Source organism: Nerophis ophidion, linkage group LG03 (genome assembly GCF_033978795.1).
Source record: "Nerophis ophidion isolate RoL-2023_Sa linkage group LG03, RoL_Noph_v1.0, whole genome shotgun sequence".
In the NCBI taxonomy this organism is placed as follows: Eukaryota; Metazoa; Chordata; class Actinopteri; order Syngnathiformes; family Syngnathidae; genus Nerophis; species Nerophis ophidion.
Genome location: NC_084613.1, coordinates 83861921 through 83869929, shown reverse-complemented (window position 1 = coordinate 83869929; position 8009 = coordinate 83861921).

Below are 8009 nucleotides of genomic sequence, written 5' to 3'. Positions count from 1 at the left end.
AGTCGAGGCGAGACGTAACAAACGCATGGATAATGATCTCAGCGTCTTTAGTGGACAGAATGGAGCGAATTTTAGCGATATTACGGAGATGAAAGAAGGCCGTTTTAGTAACGCTTTTAATGTGTGCCTCAAAGGAGAGAGTTGGGTCGAAGATAATACCCAGATTCTTTACCGTGTCGCCTTGTTTAATTGTTTGGTTGTCAAATGTTAAAGTTGTATTATTAAATAGAGGTCGGTGTCTAGCAGGACCGATAATCAGCATTTCCGTTTTTTTGGCATTAAGTTGCAAAAAGTTAGCGGACATCCATTGTTTAATTTCATTAAGACACGCTTCCAACTGACTACAATCCGGCGTGTTGGTCAGCTTTAGGGGCATGTAGAGTTGGGTGTCATCAGCATAACAGTGAAAGCTAACACCGTATTTGCGTATGATGTCACCTAATAGTCATGAAAAGAAAGAAAACCCATGTGTCCAAACTTTTGGCCTGTACTGTATGTGTAAATATTGACGTTTTTCCTTTTAATTCAGTGTTTGCATTTGTATTTCTTTCATATTTGTGCTAAAATCAATCAATCAAAATGTAAATAGCCGTTTAATATGGATATATAGCCTTTTATCCCCAGGTGTCTCAAAATATATAACTGGACACGCTTAACTTGACAACAAGGAGAAATGCTTGTTACTGGTTATCAATGATTGGACTAATTGAGGAGCAGACAAAGCAAACAAGCATCTAACAGCCAGCGCACGTGTTTGTGCGCACCGCTGTGTGTAATTGAGAGGAAGCAGGAAGCTGAGCGAGGGCACCTGATTTCTGTGCCTGACTGCTGCGTGCTGATGATCAGCGCTAATGGTTGTCATTATGACAAATGACCTGATTACTGCTACCCTTGTTTGCGAAACATCTCCCAGACCCAACAAACCGGCGGCGCCGCCTAAACGGGCCGCCGCTGAGCTCGAATCTACCGTCCTCTTTTTCTTTTTTTTCTTTTTTCCTGTGAAAGGCTGTCGACTAACGCGGCAATTATGCTTTTATTGTGTTTCCAGCCAGGCAGGCAGAGCATTGCCCAATTGACTTTCGTTTTACTTAGCATGAATGGTGATAAAGAACAAAAACTATCTTTTTTTACCCATTTATTATTGAACTTTCACAGTATCATGTTAGACCCGCTCGACATTGTGCAGCCCTTTGAGACACTTGGGATTTAGGGCTATATAAATAAACATTGATTGATTAGATAGATTAGATAGATAGTACTTTATTCATTCCGTCAGGAGAGTTCCTTCAGGAAAATTACAATTTTCAGCACAATCCCATTCAAGATCAGACAAACATTACAGGGAGACAGAACAGGATCGCTGACGGGTCTGCCGGCTTCCGGCGCCCCTTACAAAAAAAGATGAAATACAGGTAAACAAGGGCGGGGGAATAGAAGATTAAAATGAAATAAAGAAAATCGGTCTTAGCCTGGGCCTTGGAGAGGGGGTGCAGACTGAGGCCAAGGGAAAAAAAAAAAAAAAAAAAAAAAACCTCATAGCCATAGTACACATCCCTCTTCCATGTGTGTAAGAGGGAAACATCAAAGAACACAGAGAACATCAAAGACATTAAAGCAGCAGATGCAAGCAGACACTTCTACATACAGCTATGAATAAAAAGTAAAAGAAACATGTCCACTGTGGTGATTGATTGATTGATAGTATCAGTCCACACACTAATACTCGTATTGTAGAAAGTAAGGTTGTGCCGATACCAATATTTTAGTACCGCTACCAAAAGGTAATTCGATACTTTTCTAAATAAGGGGGACCACAAAAAATGTCATTACTGGCTTAATTTTAACAAAAAATACACGAAACATCTTTTCGAAGTCGCTTCCGAGCAGTCCTACTGACAGACACTTCACAGGATCCAAGCTTGCAGGTTTTAACAAAGTTTTAATGTTCACATGTTTTATCAACAAAGTTTTCCCCAGACTTTTAAGTCCCACCAATCCTCTCCCCTCTCCGCTCCCGGCCGCTTACTGTTAAAGACAACAGATGATTAGATTAACACGTACCACCTGTGTAATCTAATCACCTTGCCAGTTGTCTCGCCGATGGTGCTCGTCCTCAGTACCATTGGACAGCGGCGGTGACTTTTCCCCCTGCAAGCAGCGCTGACCGCACCTCCCCCCACACATATGTTTATTATTGCAATGTTGTCCTTATATAAAATAGTGAACATACTGGAGGACTTGTCTCTAAATAGTAAATAAACAAAGACTCTTAATTAGTTGGCTTATGTATACCGTAACATATTGTGTCATTTATCATTCTATTTGGTCTACATTGTGAGGGACAAGCTGTAAAATTTGATTATGAGTCCACTTGTTCATTTACTGTTTTCTGTTTTAACATATTCTATCTACACTTCTGTTCAAATGTAATAATCACTTATTCTTCCCTTCTTTGATACTTTACATTAGTTTTGGATGATACCACACATTTAGGTATCGATACGATACCAGGATCATACATTGGTCATATTCAAAGTCCTCATGTGTCCAGGGACGTATTTTCTGACTTTATAAACATAATAATAATTTAAGAAAAGGAAAAAAGATGAGAGACAATAAAAAATATTTATGTAATCATAGTAGCATCGACCAGACACGCTCCTGTACTTGGTATCATTATTGTGGATGTCAGGTGTAGATCCACCCATGGCGTTTGTTTTTATTGTGGGGCGGTATATCTCGGTTGGTAGAGTGGCCGTAACAGCAATTTGAGGGTTGCAGGTTCGATTCCCGCTTGTGCCGTCCTAGTCACTGCCGTTGTGTCCTTGGGCAAGACACTTTACCCACCTGCTCCCAGTGCCACCCACACTGGTTTAAATGTAACTTAGATATTGGGTTTCACTATGTAAAGCGCTTTGAGTCACTAGAGAAAAGTGCTATATAAATATAATTCACTTCACTATTGTGAAGCTATTGTAACCTCCTACAGTGCGTAGTGAAGCATGTTTATCTATTCCTCGTCCTGCAGTGATAATGATACTTGTAAGAAACTTTCTTTCTTTGTCACCATTGAGGCGAGGATTATTGATTTAAAAGTGAAGTGAAGTGAATTATATTTATATAGCACTTTTTCTCTAGTGACTCAAAGCACTTTACATAGTGAAACCCAATATCTAAGTTACATTTAAACCAGTGTGGGTGGCACTGGGAGCAGGTGGGTAAAGTGTCTTGCCCAAGGATACAACGGCAGTGACTAGGATGGGATCGAACCCGGAACCCTCAAGTTGCTGGCACGGCCACTCTACCGACCGAGCTATACCGCCCCAAAGAAGTAGCTAATATACACTGCTGACGGTGGATGGACGTTTGGCGCTAACTAGCTGGCCATGTCTTAAAGCACCAATTCCTGAGGGCTTTTCAGTGTTATAACTTCACCTTTATCTTTACTTTTTAAGCCAAAATGCGTCCATTCTCCATTTTGTGTCAACACGTTGTGTCTGCGTGTAAGTACTCTGTGTGTGTGCGCTGCCCAACATGCTCCTCAGCTCATAAAACCAGCAATTCCCAGGAACCGGTACTTTTCAAACATAGTATAGTACAGTTTTTGATTGATTAGTACGGCGATACTATACTAGTAGCGTTATACCGTACAACCCTAGTGAAAGATACAATACTTTTATTGCTGACTTGTGGTTTACTTTCGATGAAGATCTAATACATGGCAAATCCTTGAATCAATACAGTGTTGCTATGCCTGTGCTTTGAGTTTTTAAAGACTTCTTGAAATATTATATATTTTTTAGGGCTGGGCAACGCTTAAAAATGTTAATCGAAGTTAATCGCACTATTTCTCCGATTAATCGCGATTAACTGCATTGTATACGCAAAGCCCAATAATGAATTCAAAAGTAGTGTGTAGTGCACCTTTATTGGAATATTCTCCCACATGAACAAAAGCGCCAAAACATTTGTTGTGCAAACACAATTTAAATCAGTCCTTGTTAAACAGTAGCAGTTAAATAGCATATTTTATGAAAATCAACTCCAAAAATGTAAATACAAACATTTAAGCTTATTGCCACTGCCAGGGTATTTAAGTTATCCTGTTTGTTATGGAAAATAAATATAATCTACATACAAATCTCTGAGCCACAATCATAACATCTGAACAGGCAATTTCTGAGGTAACAGCAGAAACATTTTTTTTATCAAGGATCTTATGTTTAAAAAACTTATATTATAGGTAGTGGGCTGTTTTAGGGAATTTTTGATCAAATGATCTGTAGTTGCAATATTAATAATGTTGTGTTTATTCTGCGTAGTGCACTTAAAATAATTATGACCATATCTAGGAATTGATATGTTGGGAATTTTCCGATTGTTTGCTTGGTGCTTTGATAAACTGAACGCATATACATGGTACTATATTGTGATGTTATGAGCCAGGGAATAAAATAACTACCCTACCCAGCATGCAACAGGAGTGACAAGCATGCGCGGTAGCCCGGTATAGGTTGTGTCGCCATGACGGCATCTTGTATGTTGTGATATGCACGCTCTGAAAGTAAACGTTAAGAACTCAGCCAACACTCCTGGTCTGCATTATTGATAAATAGACAGACAACACATATACTCCGCTGCTTCACAGGCCGCTGGATGTAGCCGGCAAAGTATTCCCATGCTAGCTAGCCGGTCTAGCAAGCACGCCTCATTCAGTCCAAAACGGCCCGATCTATCCACATCCAGAATTGTCTGGCGGTCGTAAGTGATCCCGGAGTGACCACGCTGTAAGCCAGCCATGACATTTGCAGAATTGTCCGGTATTTTTGCCAAATGTTCCATCTTTACCAAGAGCCCCTCCACGCCGAAGTACATCCGGGCGACGCCATCTTGTTAAGAAAAGGCGTTAACAAAATAAAAGCATGTAAACAACATACCCAAATGTGCGATAAAATAATTGTCGGCGTTAATAGATTGATGAGTTAACTCGTAATTAACGCATTAATTTGCCCACCCCTAATATTTTTTAATATGTTTAGGGCAATAAAGAAAAATAAGTGCTAACCAATAAGGCTACACGATTAATCGACGTCAAGGTTTTAATAACGTAACCGCTAGAGGCTGAGGTTTTTTGTTTTTTTTTCTCCGCCGTCACCGGCATTTGACTGACAGACACGTTTGCCAATGAGAATTGTCGAGCCTCTCGTTTCTGCGTCCCTCGCGTCAAACATGGAGAAAGAGGTCTCACCCCGGCCATCGCTTTCAGTACCTGAGCATTTATTTTTTTATCAGTAGAATTAACTGAACGCAGTGAGCCCTTTTTTTCTGTAAGCATTTCATGAAAGCTGCTTTTATACCCAATCATGGCACCCGCCTGTTTTCCAATGAGCCTGTTCACCTCTGAGATGTTCCAAATAAGTGTTCGATGAGCATTCCTTAACTTTCTCAGTCTTTTTTGCCACTTGTGCCAGCTTTTTTCAAACACGTCGCAGGCATCAAATTCCAAATGAGCTAATATTTGCCGAAAATAACAAAGTTTTCCAACGTTCAGCAGCTTGTCAGGCGGCATAGCTCGGTTGGTAGAGTGGCCATGCCAGCAACTTGAGGGTTCTGGGTTCGATTCCCGCTTCCGCCATCCTAGTCACTGCTCCTAGTTCCACCCACACTGGTTTAAATGTAACTTAGATAGTGTAAAGCGCTTTGTGTCACTAGAGAAAAGCGCTGTATAAATAAATATTCCACTGAATACACTTTGCAGTGTATTCAGTGGAATATAAGTTGAAAAGGATTTGCTAAACATTGTATTTTGTTTTTATTTACCATTTACACAACGTGACTTTTCACTACTTTTGAGGTTTGTACACAAGAATTGTGAATAATAGGCAAAACCCCTCCTAAAAAGTGTAATTTCCCTTTAATGTTAACGATGGATTAGATTTATATAGCACTTTTTTCCCCTCATTGATTCAGTCCACATTCTTGATGGTGGTAAGCTACATTTGCGGATATGGCCGCTCTGCCGCACATTGACTGACAGACTGACTTTTGGACAATAGACCTCACATTGTGGTGTTTTTTGTATTCCTAACAAGGAAATGGGAATTAAAAAAAAAAAAAAATTCAATCCATGTTCTTTCAGGTAAACCTCGTTTGTTGCCTTGAGTCCTTCTGTGGACGTTAGACTGGAATGTTCCAGCCAACAAGGGGGCCAAAATTGTGCAGAGACCACTTGAGCTTTGCTGCAGCGTTGACAAATGGGGGGGTGGGTTTGGGGTTGTCCATTGTTCCCCCGGCGCTTTTGTCTCAGACGCGGTCCCCTCATGAGGGTTAATGAGGACAAATTGGTCCGAGGCTAACAAATGGATTATGCTCTGGGACAAAAGGTTGTATTTTGGGGGCCTGCGTTGGCCGGGCTCCGCCCCTCATGCGCCCATTGAGCCCGGCGAGCTCGCTGGCGTCTGCCTCAAGTGGCTCGCCAAATATCTCATTATCTTCATCCTGCCCTGTTTTAGTTCATCTCGCCAGCCCCACACCCGGGGACTTAAGCCCCGCTACACACGGCATCCTATGGCCAAGTTAAAGACTAAAAACCACAAATTGAACGCCAGGCACATTCTGTGCAATTAAAATCGATTCTGGTACTCCACAGTTCCAATTTTGCTAACTTTTTAGCGTTAATAAATATCAATTGTTTTTGATAATAAAACTACTTTTTCGAATTGCAACATTTAAAAATGAGCCGATTATGTTAACTACTGTCCTGTCCTACCTTGTTTCTTTATCACATTTTCCCAGTCTCATTTCTAGGTATGACACAAAGTTGCAAGTCTTAAGATGGCAGTGGTTTATGACCTATTGGTCAGTATGGTCCTTGCTCTCTGTTGCGCCCTACAAAGTGCCAATACTGTAAGTATTGTACACCAGCTGTATTGTCCACACCAGGGGCGCTCACACTTTTTCTGCAGGCGAGCTACTTTTCAATTGACCAAGTCGAGGAGATCTACCTCATTCCTATTTATCATTTATATTTATTTATTTATGAAAGAGACATTTTTGTTAACAAGTTAATGGTGTTTAATGATAATACAAGCATGTTTAACACACATAGATTCCTTTCTTTTATGAAGACAAGAATATAAGTTGGTGTATTACCTGATTCTGATGACTTGCATTGATTGGAATTAGACAGTGGTGCTGATAACGTCCGCATTTTCAAATGGAGGGAAAAAGAAAGTCCTCCTTTCTGTCCAATACCACATGAAAGTGGTTGGATTTGGCATCTCATTTGTCCAACTTGCATACTGGTTTTTAAACCCTTTGTTATGAGAGTAGCATATGTGTGTGGCCCTTTAATGTCTGGCAGCAGGTGAGTGACGTCAGAGAGTGTGCGGGTGGGCAAGCAAGTGAGAAAGCGGTCGCTGAGGGCGGGGGAGAAATACATTGGCATCAAACTCCGTAGCTTTCTGAGACTCTTATTTTGTTAGCACAGGCAGGATGAAACAGGTCTTTTATGGTGAAGACAGGAACTGTGCAGTCGGTCTTTAGAGTTTTGACAGTAGGTACGGAGTCTCTAGAAATAAAATGTGTTTCTCTGCGTCCGCCCTGTTAGTGATTTTTTTCTTAAATATGAGCTCGCAGCAGCCAGCGTCATCTCACAAGATCCTCGGGTGCCGAGAATGTCAAACAACTGACGAAAGTGAAGTCTTGGTATGATTGATGATTGCTCATTTTTATGTCTATTTTTTAATGCCTGGCTTGAGATCGACTGACACACCCTCCGAGATCGACCTAATGCCCACCCCTGGTCCACACGTTTAAGTCAGGACTTTTCGGAAGGCCATTCTAATACTTTCATTCTAGCCTGATTTAGCCATTCCTTTACCACTTTTGACCTGTGTTTGGGGTCATTGTCCTGTAGGAACTGCGCCCTAGACCCAACCTCTGGACTGATGATTTTAGGTTGTCCTGAAGAAATTGGAGGTAATCCTCCTTTTTTATCGTTCCATTTA